This window comes from Vipera berus (genome assembly GCF_964194415.1).
Source record: "Vipera berus genome assembly, chromosome: 7".
Taxonomy (NCBI): domain Eukaryota; kingdom Metazoa; phylum Chordata; class Lepidosauria; order Squamata; family Viperidae; genus Vipera; species Vipera berus.
Window position 1 is genome coordinate 27,367,589 of NC_138209.1, and position 17,660 is coordinate 27,385,248.

The 17,660-nt window shown below is 38.3% G+C and overlaps 1 protein-coding gene across 4 annotated transcripts in view; it reads right to left on the bottom strand.

Annotated features, from left to right (window-relative positions):
* Window positions 1-17,207, bottom strand: part of FHIP1A (FHF complex subunit HOOK interacting protein 1A) — a 74,144-nt gene extending 56,937 nt beyond the window's left edge. For 2 of the 4 annotated variants that reach the window (XM_081332070.1, XM_081332073.1), the window contains exons 1-2: window positions 16,989-17,164; window positions 5,974-6,094 (exon numbers count right to left, since the gene is read on the bottom strand). The gene's annotated coding sequence lies outside the window, so the exon portion shown is untranslated. Of the gene's footprint in view, window positions 1-5,973; window positions 6,095-16,903 lie in introns of all 4 variants that reach the window. The other 2 variants (XM_081332072.1, XM_081332071.1) reach the window with 2 other exon arrangements.
* Window positions 17,208-17,660: the final 453 nt, after the last annotated feature.

Here is a 17,660-nt window from a genome sequence, read left to right on the forward strand (position 1 = left end):
CCTGAGGGGCTCATCTTCCAGCGTCATATCGTTTTGCCTTTTGGTACTGTCCATAGGGTTTTCATGGCAAAGATACTGGAGTGGGTTGCCATTTCCTTCTCCAGTGGATCACGTTTTGTCAGAACTCTCAGCTATGACCTGTCCGTCTTGGGTGGCCCTGCACGGCATAGCTCATAGCTTCATTGAATTACGCAAGCCCCTTCGCCACGACAAGGCAGTAATCCATGAAGGGGGTATTTTTGCTAGCAGACATCAAAAGTAGAACAAGTACTTTAAAAACCTATGGTCATTCTTTTTAACTATAAATTCAGAGGGTAAATGTCATATAATTTTCAATTCTGCAGAATTCAGCAATTCTGAAATTTAGACCCAGGAAATCAAATTAGATACACATTATGGTTAAAATTAAAAAATGCACTGAAAAATGATATTCCAAAACTACTAAGTGTTGGTGAAAAATGGGAAAACAAAACTGAGAAGATCAAAAGACTTGCCTGAATACAGGGGACATTTATCTGCTGGTTGGACTCTTGAAAACCCAAACTCCCATTAAGACACAAAGACACACTAGATTAGAATTTTTTTTTAATTCCATTTATATCCCGCCCTTCTCCGAAGACTCAGGGCGGCTTACAAGCTTAGCAGTAGCCTTCATTCTATGTATATGCCTGCTTATTAGGGCTTTCACACACACCCCAAGCGGCATTATTACAAAGTCAGCTTAATTGCCCCCAACAATCTGGGTCCTTATTTTACCTACCTCGGAAGGATGGAAGGCTGAGTCAACCTTGAGCCTGGTGGGATGCGAACCTGCACTAATTGCAGGCAGCTGGTGTTACTTGAGGAGGCATTAGCCCACTGCTGGGAAGATGCACATTTTCAAAGCTAACTACTGTATATTACTATGTGACCAGGCATTCTCCATTTCCATTTCTTATACTAACCAGGAAAGTTGAAATAAGAAATGTACTTGGAACATTTTTAATACATTTCCCAAAAAAATATATATACTTGGAACTCTGAGAGGATTAATTTTACCAGCATTAATAATTTGCTTTTCTCCCCAAGCATGACTCCTAAAGAATTTTCTTTAGCAAAATTGATTCAAATGAGAGCACTAGTGGTATAAGAATTTCAGCAAATAAATCCTTTTCCATTTAAATCTAATATTTCTATATATACTTTAGTTTGGGGACTTTATGAATCTGAACTTTATACAACTGCTTGAATTCCTGTAACTCTGAGAAACAATTCTTACACATATGCTTTATTCAGCATTTGTTAAACAAGTTACAGTGCTCCATATGCAAACGACACCTATATTTTAAAATTTCTCCAGTTATACAACTATATTTGCAGCTTAGCCATTTTTTCAACATTCTCATAGTATATATTATTTCCTTTTCATATTTTTTCTTAGACTCTTAGTTTCATAGTATGTGTGCTTCAAATAAAAATTAAGATGTATCATGAACAAAAGCTAATAAGAGCCTAATTTCATGTTCATATTCTGATTTCAATTCCGCCAGTGTTACCCTACTCATCTCCCTTTTTATTAAATCTATTCTCATCAAGCTGGAAATCTCAAAAGGCTACACATAATTTGGTGCCTCTTGATCTATATACCACTGTAATTTGTACATGAATTTTTTTAAGCATCGCTCATTTCTTTACATTTAAAGGACATTTTGTCTAAAATATTTTACTTTTAAGCAACAAGCATAAAAATACTTTTTTTAAATACAAATTCTATCCTAACAAATACATTTTCCTAAAAGGTTTCATCCCAATTTTGTTATCACTGAGTAGAAAGTGACCCCAGAGTAATCTGCTAATTTTGGTTAGTGAATCCGTGCGAGAACCATACTAGAAGTCTGCATTTTGTTAACAGTAGTTCTTCTTTTCCTTGTTTGAAAATGAACGTCTGTATAATAAAATACCACATTCATCTGTATATTGGAGTTCATGTACAAACTAAATCTACTTAAAATTGCATACTGATCATAGTTGTCCATGGACGGCAGGAGGTATGTGACTAAATACGTGTTGTGATGTAAGGCTTGTCCACCTACATTTTTGTATGATGATTTTTATTTCTATTTATTTCTTAAAGAAATGTATATAGTCACCTTCTACCAGAGGGACTGTGAGCACAAGCAAATATAAAAACAGAATCCAAATGTACAAACAATTAAAAATCTCTATGCTGACATACTGTATCCAGACACATCCACACTCACACCAGAGCACTATTAATATCATGGCCCCAAGTCCTGGGGGAAAAGCCTGGCCTTCATGATCTTTCAAAAAGCAGGCAGGATCAGGGCTTCTGTATTTTGGGGAGAGGCTCTTTCACGAAACAGGCCTCATGACAAAGAAGATACACCTCCTGTTATGATGCAATTCTAATTTATGTCATAGACATATATCACCTTGGTTCATGTCATGGTTATATAAGCTTTATTACTTCAGTGTATTATCATTAAGAAAGGACTTTTATGGTAAAGGAAAACAAGGAAGATTTATGCATATTATTTACCCATGATCACTATAAGCATCAATAGTTATTAAACCAATTTTCAGATAATAATTTAAAATTACTGATCTCCTTCGTGCTAAATAATGAAAACTACAATACAGACATCAGGCAGGAATTATATATGAAGAATAAGATGGGAATTTATCTCTCAAAAATTATCATATGAAGACTTCAATAATACATTTCTTTATATAATAAAAATGGTAAATCTGCTTGTTTTTCTTCTTCCTATGTACAGAATAATCTGTTCTGCTTCGTAGTTTTTATAGCCCATCTGAAAATATTCCCATAAGCCTTGAACAATTTAATCTAGTGTACAGATGGTTTAAATCTCACCAAACTGTTTAGCTTTTGGAAAACAAAATATGCAGTCCTGTACCATCAGGGTAACAGAAGCATATACTGAACTATCCTGTTTATAATTTTATAACTATGAATCATGTCAATTTTTGATGGCATCTATATAATGTTACATTATCACTGAGATACTGCCTTACAAACATGAACAGAAACATCCAAATTGCAAGAAATCTTTTTCATGCTTTAAATGAAAGCCTGAAAGAGAAATCCTAGAACAAAATAATTCTATCCTTAGAAATAAAATACAATATTTATGGTTAATAATTTTGTATAGCACCCATCAATAAAATTGTCAGCATTTATAGAAATTTACATATTTCTTAAATTATACATACATAATAAATACAACCATAAAAAGCCGAATAAGACAATTATGTTAAAACTTAAGGCTTAGAAAGAAAGTGAGAAGGCAAATTTCACCAACAAGATATCATAAGAAAAGCAAGTATGTAATGTTTTAAACTAAACCTCAAGCAAAGTATCTCTCTGCACCATCATCATATGATAAATATATAATATTGCAGGCTTTTTCTAAAGCACTCCTGTATTTATCAGTATTGCACTTGTTTTGCTGCTGATAAGTCTTTAAAATGATTTATGGGCTTTTAGTACCTCATTCTTCGCTACAATTGGGAACTATTAACCAAATGCTCCCATGTGACAGCACAACAATTTGCAGTGATTTCTGCTTTTTGACATTTTCTACCAGATCAGAATGACTCATTTAAAACGCTGTTCATTTCTCTTTGGAAGAAGAAACAATGTTTTTCTTTCCTTTTTTATACATAATTGTAATCAAGTTTCAATTAAACTATATTCCTAAAAAAGCAGCAGTCATGTATGTGCTGTGAAATCAGTTTGCCTTGGGAAAAAATCAATAAAAACTGTATTTAGAATTGTTAAGATACGGTTTATACAAAGCATTAAATGATATAACATTTACTGATTATATTTAAGAGTGATGAACCAACTAATTTTGGTTTGTCTATAAACCATAGCTAATTAATGCCAGATATGAATTCACAGATAATTAAAAATTAATCAACAACTTTTTGATTTATCTCAGTAAAGATGAGTAACAGCATTATATTTTAAAGAAGAAATGTAGGAACAATTAGAGCTAAATTTGTATATCATACCATAAAATAAATACAACTCTGCTAGAGAGTAAAATCTCAAAACAAGTTGTTAAAAATACATGCTATGCAACCGTCAGTGACTACAGAGAGCATAGGTAGTGGCCCTGTAGGACAGAAGGACCAGCCCAGTGGTGGGATTCAAATATGTGAACAACTGGTTCTCTGTATGGATGCTGCTTCTGGAAGTCCATCCTGGGCCTGGGCAACAAAAAATTAGCTACCGGTTCTGCTGAAGTGGTGCAAACCGGCTGAATCCCACTACTGGACCAGCCACTACCAAGGCAATGGGACTTGAGCCAGTGAAGAAGATAGCTTGAGAAATTAAAATGTCTCATCAAGCCCCACCCTAGTTCACATGAAGATGGAGGGAAGGAGGGACACACACATTCAGATTTGTTACTATTTTGTCACTATAGCTTTTACAATCAAAGTAGTCCCCACCTATTTGGCATTGTTTTTTAATGTAGTCCACTTTGTAGGGCTGAAAGTGGTTGCCTCACTTTTCCAATAGCCTTTTCATTTTGTTTTGAAGCAAACAAAATTATTTTTACATAAGTTAGTATACAATTTAAGGTCAGCACTTTTGTGTTATAAATCCAGTTTAGTAAGCTTTGCAACATTTACCTACAGTAATATCAATTCCCATTAGAAAAAAAAAATACAGAGATTTTTTAAAATATATATATAACAATGATTTTCTGCTTATTTTAATAGTACAAAACACATCACAAACTTCAAATTCAATTTTGATGGGAAGGGAGGAACTGAATACAATTTTGTGCTTAATTAAGAACCAGTTTGTTGTAGTGGTTAAGATGCTAGCCTGCAGACCTGTGAGTTCTAATTTCACCTTAGACATAAAAAGCTAGCTGGGTGTCTTGGGGCCAGTCACTTGCTCTCAGCCCAACCCACCTCACAGGATTATTGTTGTGGGGAAAATAGGAGGATAAAGCAGTGTTAAGTATGTTGACTGCCTTGAGTTACTTAAAAGTAATAAAGGCAGAATAAAAAACAAATAAATAAAATAATGCAGCAACAGCCATAGTTCAAAAATAACAGTAAATTTACATTTAATTAAAGCAAAACAGTATAAATGGCAATGTTCAATGCATAGCAAAAGACAATATGATGTAGATAAATTAAAACTGGCAGAGAATAAAGAAAGTTAGGGAGGGTGCCAATACTCTAGACACAGACTGGATACCCAACAAATGAAAAAGTGAGTGGATGGAAAAACAAAAACATGGTCTTTGCTGATTTGTAGAACAAAACCATGGATGGTCACATCTACTGCTAACTGTGATTGGTGGAAAAAACTTACTAACTAGGTGATTCCAAAGATCAAAGCTCTAGGTGCGATCTACCTGCCGGAAGGAAGGAAGGAAGGAAGGAAGGAAGGAAGGAAGGAAGGAAGGAAGGAAGGAAGGAAGGAAGATCTCCAATGCTTTCTGCAAGCTTTCCATAAGTATTCAATAAGGAAGCCAACAGGAAAAGAGAAGCCACTACCACTGACATGTTCACACACTTCTGATAATTCTGTTGTTCTGTTTAGGTGAGGAAATATCTCTGAAACAATGAATCAACAGGGCACAGGTTTTCTAGTAGCTTCCTAAAAGATAGTAAGGAAATTTGAGCCTGAGCTCCACTGAAAAACCAATATTACTATAGAGAACCAGCACCATCTAGTTTCAGCACCCCCGCACCTGTGGAAGTGTGGAATCACTAATAGGTCTTCCTTATGGTATCTGATAAATACCATATGTAATTGAAAAAAGGCAGTCCTACAGTCCTATCCAAGAGCCAAGCCAAGAAGAACTTTACAAATTAATACCAACAGCTTAAATTATACTAGCATTTTATTTATTTAAGAAAATTTATATGGCTGCCGAACTCACTCTCTGACTCCAGGCAGCTTACAAGGATAAGTAAACTTACCAGTAATCAATGCAGGGTCCACAGAATTGGGGTTAAATGCTTCCAATGTCAAGAGATGGTAAGTAAGCAAGTCACATTCTGGATCAGTTGTAATTTCCAAATATTCTTCAAGCACAGTCACCTGTAAAGTAGGTCACAGTAATCCAAACATGTAATAAGGATGTGAATCACTATAGCTAGGTCTTCCCCTACCAGCTGGACCAGATGAAGTCAGACAAAGTTCTCTTTGGCCTTGGCTTCCTTCTGTTGTTTGAGGAGGAACAGTAAATCCAAGAGGATGCCCCAAATTTGTTCTTTCAAAGTGCCTGACCATCCAAAAATAACATGGAGTTGACAATGAATCTTAGTGTATAAACAGTAACTCATCTTATTAGGTTCAGCTTTAATCTGTTCTCCCTCAACCAGAGTCTTACAGCCTCCAGTATCTGAAGAGCTAATTGACAGCATCTCATTCTCACCTATACTGTAGTTTAAAATGGGGAAACAGTATCATTACTTTATTAATGATATTGTACCCTGGTATCATAAATGACTGTACGTGTTATAATTAGAATTATATAAACTATTATTCTTTGGAAATACAATACAATGCTTAATGCAGTTTCAACTGCAAATTAACTTTAATGAAAAATCTGTCTTTTTGACAGTTATGGTCACATCCTTACAATACAATACAATGAAAACAGCTAATTCTTTCCAGTGCCACCTACTAATCTGGTTACAACATAAGGCTTTGAGCAGTTTCATACACTCTAAAGTGCCCCCTAAGAACACAAATAAAAATTTTATTAACAAATATGTAGAATACACACAACTATTATGATTATTACACCATCTCTGATATCAGTTCCAGAAATTTGTTTTCTGAGGTTTTCGCGGGTGTTTGTATGTGGATCTTTGGTCATTCGGGTTTTTCCCCACGTAGAATTGAAGGTGTAAAAGCAACGTTTCGACGAAATCCCATCCGTCATCCTCAGGCTGGTGGCTTCAGCTTCCTTCTTCTGGGAGAAGCATGTGCTAGTGACTGTTTGTTCCTCTTTTTTAAACTGCCAGAGGGGGTGTGTTCTGTGGGTGGAGGTGTGCTCTGATTGGGTGGGGGATTAGGTGTGTTCTGATTGGGTGGGAGTGTGTTTTGAATGGGGGGGTGTTCTGATTCGTTGGGGGTGTGTTTTGAGTGGATGGGCTGGTCTCAGCTGCCAGCCTTAGACCTGAGCTGGTGAGTTGTGCTGCTTTTGTTCGGCTTCGTGTTTGTGGTGGTGCCATGTTTTTATAGTGGGTGTCAGTTTGCTTATTGTGTGGTTTGGAGGGGTTTAAACTGGCTGATGTTGCAGCTGTAGTTAGGTTTCTGTTTTGTGGTTGTGCGTCGTTATCATTGTGGGTTCGGATTTGCTTTTTGAATGGTTGTGTGGTGGTGATGTCATGTGATGTTATCATGAGTTTGGGTCTGGTATCATTCTTGGTGGTTGGGACTCGTCTGTCAATCAAGGCGGGTTTCCAAATGGCTGGTAGGCGAGAGGTATCATCTCGTTTGTTCATGCTGTGGGGGCATTTTTCTATCTCAATGGCTTCTCTGATTATTCTGTTGTTAAAATGTTCAATTTTGGCGATAGTTCTGGTTTTTTTTAAATCAATTTCATGTCCCGTGGCTTCAAAGTGTTGGAACAGGGATGAAGTTTGTTCTCCCTTTCTGAGTGAGTTTCTGTGCTCTTCAATGCGTGCACTTATTCTTCTGTTGGTCTGTCCGATGTATGTGGTGGGGCAAGTGGTGCATGGGATTTCGTATACTCCTTGGTTTTCTAACCCAATTATGTCTTTGGGGTTTCTTAGGATGGTGGATATTTTTCTGTCTGTGTAGAATGCTGTTTTGATGTTGTGTTTTTGGAGGATCTTGCTGATTCTGTCTGTGGTCCCTTTTAAGTATGGGAGGAGGGCTTTGCCATTTTCTTGTTCTCTGTCTTGGGTTTTTGTGGGTGTCTCTCTTCGGATTAAGTTGGTAATCGTGTTTCTTTGGAATCCATTGGCTGTTAGTACATTAGTGAGAGTGTGTAGTTCGGTTTTTAGGTGTTGTTCGTCAGCTAGGTGTTTTGTTCTGGAGATGAGTGTCTTGGCTACGGAGTTGATCTGTGCTGGGTGGTGGTGTGAGAGTGCGTTCAGATAGCGGTTTGTGTGTGTTTTTTTATGGTAGATAGTGTGTCCTAGGGAGCCGTTGGATTTCTTGTAGACTAAGACATCAAGGAAGGGAAGTTGATTGTTAGCTTCTGTTTCCATGGTGAATTGTATTTTGGGGTGTAGGCTATTGAGGTGTGTGAGGAAGTCATCCAGTTTTTCTTTGCCGTGTGGCCAGATTACGAAGGTGTCATCTATGTATCTGAGCCAGAGTTTGGGTTTGTGGTTGGATTTTTCTAGATATATACGTTTTCTATATATATATGTTTTCTGAGGTTTTCGCGGGTGTTTGTATGTGGATCTTTGGTTGCTCTTACACCTTCAATTCTACGTGGGGAAAAACCCGAATAACCAAAGATCCATATATATATATATATATATATATATATATATATATATATATATATATATATATATATATATATATATATATATATATATATATATATATATATATATATATATATATATATATATATATATATATATATATATATATATATATAAAATACAAAAACTCCATAGCTATAATATCAGATGGTTATTTTAATTTAGAATGTTAGATATCCTTTTAAATTAAAGGTTTCTGTCTTCAAGCCAAATGGGTTAGTAATATCAGCTATCAAAGGAAATGACACAAATATGGAGATGAAAAAGTAGTAATCCACTGTGAAAGGTTAAGTAGCTTGAGGAGAAATGGCAGAGTAACACACTCCACATTCTGTAGCTATGTTTTATCACCTTTTGCTTTAATATTACTTCAAATTATTAATTTAGCACTTATATAAACAGAAACTTAATTTCTATATTTAGTTTTATCACCAACATTTTCATCCAGAAAACTGAACATTTAGAACCACAGCTTTCAGTGCAATCATTGGAAATTACATTAGGTAGAATACCTTTTCCCAGACAGTTGCATTCCAGATGTATTAATCAATAACTCCAATTACTTCTCAAGAAACATGACCAATTGATCATAATAGAACTTACAGTATATCTGAGCTTTTTCTAAGTACTGTATTCTACCTTCCCTACTGATCATATCCATGTACAAATAGGTAGTCTTTGACTTAAACCCCAGTTGGGAATGAAACTTCAGTTGCTAAGCAATACAATTGTTAAATGAGTTGTGGCTGACTTTATAACTTTTGCCATGGTCATTAAGCGAATTACAATTGTTAAACAAATCCAGCTTCCCTCATCGACTATGGTGATTGGAAGCTCTCTGGCAAGGATGTAAATGGTGATCATGTTTTCAGAACCATTGTAACTTTGAACATTTGTTAAATGAATGGTCATAAATCAAAGAGTACCCGTATCAGCACTGCAACTTTAAGATGCTATTCTCCCACGCTCGTTGGATTCGAAGCAAGGTTAAGAAAATGTTATCCAGACTTAGATGCTTCAGCAGATTTGCCCAGTGCTTAGAAAACAACGCTGCTACCCTGACCCTTCATCGTACAAATATAAAAATATAAGCATACAAAGTCAAGTTAAATTTATTTAAACAAATGTGTGTGTGTGTGAGTGTGTGTGTGAGAGAGCATCAAACTATACATATAGGCACAACGATCAGTTTTTAAATTATCTATTTATATTTTGTCAGAGTTGACTCAACTATCTCAATTGCAATTATCATAAAGGTAAAGGTAAAAGTTCCCCCACACATGCGTGCTAGTCGTTTCCGACTCTAGGGGCCGGTGCTCATCTCCGTTTCAAAGCCGAAGAGCCAGCGCTTGTCCGAGGACGTCTCCGTGGTCATGTGGCCGGCATGACTAGACACCAAAGGCGCACGGAACGCTGTTACCTTCCCACCGTAGTGGTCCCTATTTTTCTACTTGCATTTTTACGTGCTTTCGAACTGCTAGGTTGGCAGAAGCTGGGACGAGTAACAGGCGCTCACTCTGTTACGTGGCACTCGGGATTCGACCCACCAAACTTACAACCACAACTGAGTCCAAAATTTCTGTTGCTAAGTGAATTGTGCCCCTTTTTATGACTTTTCTTGCCACAGTTGTTAAGTGACTCACTACAGTTGTTAAGTTAGTAACATGGTTGTTAAGTGACTCCGGCTTCCCCATTGACTTTGCTTGTCAGAAGGTCGCAAAAGGTGATTTACATGACCCCATGACACTGCACCATCATAAATATGAGTCAGCTGCCAAATGTCTGAATTTTGATCAGGTGACCATGGGGATGATGCAAAGGTCCTAAGTGTGAAAAATGGTCATAAATCACTTTTTAGTGATTTAGTGACATTGTAACTTTGAACAGTCACTAAATGAACTGTTGGAAGTCGAGGACTACCTACAGTATGGTGGCTGTAATATTCGCCTGGCAGAGGGCAAAGTGCCATCAGTTCAAATCCTGGCAGAAAAATGTTAATATTGTTATTCCATTTACTCATTTCAAGGAACTACCAATTTTTAGCAAGTTTGCTAGTATGAACACGATTAATTTGCAGAATATCATGAAACAACTAAAACAACAGCTGAGACAGAATTTGCCCCAGCAGAATAGATGGTGGATCATCCAGTGCTCCTATGTATATATGGGGGCTTGCTAGAGAAGTTTGAAGGTGATAAAGATCTATTCTGAACATTTGCTGCTCAGTGTAAAATGTTTATGGCAGGTAAGCCAGTGGCATTTCCACTGATCACACACCAAAGGTGACTTTACAGGACATCTTGTGGGATCCTGGAGAGTTACCAGTAGAAGAGGGAAACAACACAGGTACACTTTGTTCTCAGAGTCCACAATAAATTTCCCCTGGGAACTGATGGGGTGTGAATCTGGAGGGACATGTCAGGGTATCTGAGAATGACTGGGAGAGATGGGGTCCTGTGACACTGCTTAGGGAGAAGTCAGATAAGATATAGCATAGTCTGCACTGGATAGTGAGAGAGGGAAATGGTTGAGACCTGCAAGATTCTGTTAATATAGCCTTACAATACAGGGAGTCCTTGGCTTATAACACTTCATTTGGTGACCGCTCGAAATTACAATAGCACTGCAAAAGTGACCTTTGACCATTTTTCACACTTACGACTGTTGCAGCATCCCCATGATCACATGATCAGAATTCAGATACTTGGCAACTGATTCATAGTTATTACAGCTGCAGTGTCCCTCGGCCATGTGAGCCTTTTCTGCAACCTTCTGACAAGCAAAGTCAATGGGGAAGCCAGATTTGTTTAATAACCATTGTTACTTGCTAACAGCTACGGTGATTCACTTAACTACTATGGCAAGAAAGGTCATAAAATGGGGCAAAACTCACTTAACAACTGTCTTTGGTCATAAATTTAGGACTACCTGGAAAGTAGTATTAGCGCGTCTGGTCATATTTCTTGTCTGGTCTACTTGGCAAGGTTGACACTCAACAATAAAGGAAGAGAGGGAAGGAAAAAGCCCATTCAAACTTCCAACATTCTATTACTATAGCTTTCCAATAAAAACAGTACAGAATTGTAGGATATACATGGCAATGGTTTCCTAGACTGGTCTCCTTGAAGGACAGCTATCAAGAAAAAAGAATTAACAGTTGTCCTGCTTTATCCAGTCTGATACCAATGGCTATTAAAATACATTCATCTAGAAATCCAACTGTAGCACTGACACGTAAGACAACTATCAAGCCTCTTGACATTCCTAATAAAACCAACCAGCATATATATGACCTTTGTGTGTGTCTTCACAAACTTCTCCATGCTTATATATCTGTTTTGTGAGAGGCAGTTTGGTATAGTCGTTAAGGTGCTGGCCTATAAACCAGGAAACTGTAAGTTCTAGTCATACCTTAGGTGTAACAGTTGGCTGGGTGACCTTGGGCCAGTCACTCCCTCTCAGCCAAACCCACCTAACAAGATTGTTTTTGTGGGAAAAATAGGAGGAAGAAGGAGTATTATGTAAGTTTACCACCTTGAATTACTTATAAGGTAGTAACGATGGGATAAAAATATAATAAATAAATATATCTGTCAGGATGGTATGAAACAATTTATACTGATAGGATTAGCTAAATTTCCAATCAGAAAGAATTTTGCTATATAGAATTTTGTTGAAGACACATTGTTTAAAATAAAACCAATCATATTATCACCATTTTTCACACTTACAACCGTTACAACATCCCCATGGTCACCTGATCAAAATTCAACTGACTCATATTTATGACGGTGCAGTGTCATGGGGTCATGTAAATTACCTTTTGCGACCTTCTGACAAGCAAAATCAATGGTGAAGCCGGATTCACTTAATAGCCATGTTACTAATATAACAATTGCAGTGATTGATTTAATAACTATGGCAAGACATAAAATGGAGCAAAACTTATTTATCAACTATCTTGCTTAACAACAGCAATTTTGGGCTCAACTGTGGTCATAAGTTGTGGATTCCCTCTATAGAACTAATATTGCCTAAAGTTATCTTTCTGTTCCATTATACTAAGCATATAAATAAAAAAGGTAAAGGTAAAGGTTCCCCCACACGTGTGCTAGTCGTTTCCGACTCTAGGGGCCGGTGCTAATCTCCGTTTCAAAGCCGAAGAGCCAGCGCTTGTCCGAGGACGTCTCCGTGGTCATGTGGCATGACTAGACGCCAAAGGCGCACGGAACGCTGTTACCTTCCCACCATAGTGGTCCCTATTTTTCTACTTGCATTTTTACGTGCTTTCGAACTGCTAGGTTGGCAGAAGCTGGGACGAGTAACAGGCGCTCACTCTGTCATGTGGCACTCGGGATTCGACCCACCAAACTGCCAATCTTCTGATCAACAAGCTCAGCGTCCTAACCTACTGAGCCACCACGTCCCTTTTAAGCATATAAATATCAATAGTCAAAACTCATGTACCATTTGTTCTATTTTGTAATAAAAACTGCTTTTTAAAAACACCTCAGCATTACATCAGAAATCCATTAAGAAATAAACCAGTTTGCTAGCAACAAAGTATTTTAAATGCTTTGTTGCCAAGGATGATAAAACACTGTTGTTTAGGCCCAGTAAGTACATGTAGCAGTATTCCCAATAGGACTGACATAATTATAAGAAATGTAAATAGAACAGAGGTTGAACTATCTTAACTCCACCTTTCATATTGTGACAAGAATCAGACTCTATTTGTGCTCAATTTATTCTGAAATTTTACTTCTATTTAGCAATTTTCTGGGAAGCTAACAAGTTATAAGACCAAAAACATACAAATATAAAACAGTAAAAAGAACAATAAAAACCACAATGGAAAAAGTAATCAATTTCTCAGCCCAAACTCCATTAACCTCCTTGATTTAAACCAGGTTTTTAAGGCCTTCCAACAGGGCCAGGACCATCAAAGTTTCAGGGAGAGGGAAGCCAACTCACAGGGAAAACACCATTGCAGAGAAAGCACTTACAGTGTAACGCAAACATTAACTGTAAGAAATTTAGGAAAAGGAAGTGTGCTAAATATATAAATATTATTAGTTAATATTCCTAACAAATTCACTTTTAAATGTCTTCATCTTAAATCCTTCTTGTATTCAAGTATCAATCTTTGTATTCAATTTCAATTTAATAGACAATGACATTCTGTCTTTGAACTATACCTGCTCAACAGAAGATAGTGTTGCAATAAATCATTTATACTGCTGTTATTCCAAGTTGCAATAGTACAATGTCCAAGTTATGGCATCATAATATTACACAGTGCGGTAGCAAAGTAAGGCAGTGTTGACTAACTCTGTACCTTCTCGGTCCACAGGCAAAGAATGATGAGTTTTGAGTAATCCCATATATTGAGCGCCATATTGGATTTGGTTAGTATGACAGATAAAAGAAGCTGGAGAAGTATTGGAATATGGGGGAAGAAAGATGTCCTTGGTTCATGTGTTCTTCCCGCAAGACTTGGCAATATTTTACCTACCATAAAACTAAGCTAGCATAAGTAGCTGATGCAAGACAATACATGCCCAGAGGAGTAAACAGGATGCCTAAAAACTGCCTCACCCCGCCCAGTGTTATTCCAAACCACAATAGAGATAAATTTACAATATAAGGAAAGAATGTTCATCAAATGTCCTACCAAGTTCAGTGTGCCTATTATGCAAGAGGTTTCAGCTTTGGTTACAAAGCAGTACAAAGTGCTAAATCATATGACAGTATTTTGCTCCATTTATTTCATGAAGGAGTTTGCTAAAAGTTAATGCTACCAACAGATAAAAGGGAAGGGAAGAAACTTATCTTTTCAGAATCCAAAGGACACGGTTACTTCCTATCCAGAGGTTTATTGCTTTAAAGTTGGCTGAAGGACATGCAGCAAAGCATGAGGAAGCAGCTTGCTAGTATAGCAAGAACCAGAAATCCTATCATCCCTTCCCCATTTACCCCAAGACTCCCAACAGACAAGCATAGTAATTTTATATTCTTTAATTACACTTGATCTTAGCCCAAGACCAAGAAGCCTTTTGTTTTAATATAATATAGTGTTAGTACGCCAGTTTTTAATTTGTATATTTATTAGATTTTTATCCCAGCTTTATTACTTTATAAGTAACTCATGGCAGAAAATATACATTATACTCCTTCATCCTTCCTTTTCCCCACAACAGCTTAGAGAGTATGATTGGCCCAAAGTCATCCCACTGGCTTTTATGTTGAAGGTGGAACTAGAACTCACACTCTCCTAGTTTCTAAGACAGGACCTTCCTTAACTATTACATCAAACTGGCTCTCTTTTAGGTACCTCACAGATTCCACAGTTATTACTAAAATGGTTGTAATTCTTAATGTTATTACATTACAAAAAATGTTATTTTTACTGTCTTATGACCAAAAATGAAAAATATGCATTTATGCTCTTAAACTGCCTTTACAAAAAAAACTAACAACGTATCTAAGAAGTACCATGCCAGAGAAAACAGAATTATGGGTGCGGTTTGCAGAATTTTCTTACAAAATAAAAATTCAAGTAACAAATGCCTACATTAAAAAACTTTAAAAAGGTAAATGTAATTGAAAACGTAATTAAAAGTACCCTTAAAAATTACAAAAGTCAGATGGAGAAAAGAGCTGTGGCCATTTGGGGAGTCCAATATTATATCTTTCGGGGCAAATTTTCCCACTATTGGCCTATATCTACCAAGGAAGAAAATACATGTAGTCTGCATGTATTTTAGCCATAAAATGTGAGGTAGCTGTTATGAATATTTTATCCAAAATCAAGAGATATTTCTTTTCATAGATTTTAAATAAGTACTGTGAATTTAGGAAAAAAATGCATCATCTATCAAATGTGATCATTTGACACACTGATCCAATATTATATATTTTACTTAATTTTCCAGATCCACACAAGCTAGCTATATGGTCTGTAGTACTGCTATATTAAAATAGCTTTGGCTAATTCGTAGTCCAGTACATCATGGTTAAAGAATATGAAGTCTTCCAATGAGTATTTTTGAATAATATGCAAATAAAAAACAACTGTCATTTCCAAATAGAGCTTTGATAAGGGAAAGATAGGCACCAATGTAAGAGGAAATCCTTTTCTCCAAAGAACCTTACATTCGAGTTATTAACTGGTGACCTAAATAACGTATGAATCGAGCAGTCACTGTATGAATCGAGATGCCACTGAGCTTCCTAGAAATGAAGTCGCAATAGCTCAGCCAACTCTTAATTCTTTTAAAGCGCAACGAGAAGAGGTCAGTCCAACGTATTTGAAAGTGTAACAGTACTTTCACGATCGGTAGCAATCTGTATAAACCAGGCTAGCTTTAATATGCCTCCATAACGAAGGAAGAGCTCATTTCCGCGTTCGCCTCTTTTTCCAGCAGCGCGACGCCATCCCTCTCCAAATGAGAGCGGATTAACCTCACGGTTTTCCGGCCTTGTTTCGGGAGAACAAGACGCGCACGAAGGGAGGGAGGAAAGGAAAACAGCGAAGAGGTTGCTTTGAACCAGCTAGTCAAAGGTCGGCCCAATCCAGTTGTAACGTTTATTGCGTTCACGCCTCTTGACTTTCCCAAGTATGCTGACAATTTACAAAGGAGGGCGGGAGGGGGGGGAGTACTTCTGGTTAAGCAACAAGTCTCAGAATTAATTTCTGGCAGGAGGTAACTTTAAGACATGTGGACTTCAACTCCCAGAATTCCCCAGCCAGCTAATTCCGGGAATTGAACTCCGCAAGACTTGAGATTGGCAAGGTTGGAGACCCCTGCTTTAGAGGCATCTGGTTAGAGCAGGGGTCTTCAAACTTGGCCCTTTTATGACTTGTGGACTTCAACTCCCAGAATTCCTCAGCCAGCAAAGCTGGCTGAGGAATTCTGGGAGTTGAAGTCCACAAGTCATAAAAGGGCCAAGTTTGAAGACCCCTGGGTTAGAGGAAGATGACCATGGAAAGCCCGGAGAGTTAGGGTGATAGGGGTGCTATCGCCCGCTGAAGATTCAGCCATCTGGGTAGCACAAGCCCTCCTCCATCAGGCGGTTCCCACGCCCTTTTTCTCCTCCATATCCCTGACAGCCCCACGCATTACCGTCCAGCGACCGGGGTCTCCAACCTTGGCAACTTGAAGACTTGTGGACTTCCCAGAATTCCCCAGCCAGCAAAACTTGTGGACTTCAAAGCTGGCTTGGGGGATTCTGGGAGTTGAAGTCCACACGTCTTCACGTTGGGAGACCCCTGATCTACAAGGGAACTCTTCCCTCGGAAACCACGTGTTTGCCAAGAGCGAGGAATGCGCTCGCTCCCACCCATTCGCTCTGGAAGGACCGAAGGGGATACCTGTCGGTTTGTTGAAGCGATTCCGCTCTCCTTTCCGTGCTGTCCTCGCCACCGGAGCCCACCCTCGACGCGTGTCTCAACTGACCTGATAATAAGAACCCGCCTGTTTGGACAGCTGAAAGTTTTCCTTTCGAGGCGAAACAAGAAGCCCCCCCCCCCACCTCGATCGGCTCGCTTACGTCGATTCCAGGATGCGCAATTCGGAGCGGCCTTCGGGGGAAGAGAGAGAGAGGCGGCAGGCGGGGGAAGCGCCGTTCGCGACAACAGCCCCAGCAGGTAAGTCCCTCCCTGTGCCTGCTTTGAGCGTCAGCGGCCCGCTCTGAGGCATAATCCTCCAGCGCTGAGAGGAAGGGCGGGGAGACGGAGTAAGTCTTGGGTTCCCGGCTCCTGGAGTCTCCAGGAGGAGTTAAGGCGACCACGTGGCGGATTTACTCATCCTGTACCGGAGAGGAAGGGAAGGGATGCCCGGCAGCAATCGGGCGCGGGATGCAAACTTGGAATTTACAGAATAACAAAGTTGGAAGGGACCTTGGAGGTCTTCTCGTCCAACCCCCTGCCCAAGCAGAAAACCCTATGCCATTTCAGACAAGTGGTTGCCCGATCTTTTCTTAACCTCCAGTGTTGGAGCATCCACAACTTAAGAAGGTAACTCTTTCCACTGATTACAGGTAGTCCTAGACTTAAGACCAAAATTGAACCCAACATTTCTCTTGTTAAGTGAACTTTGCCCCATTTTTCTTGCCGCAGTTGTTAATCA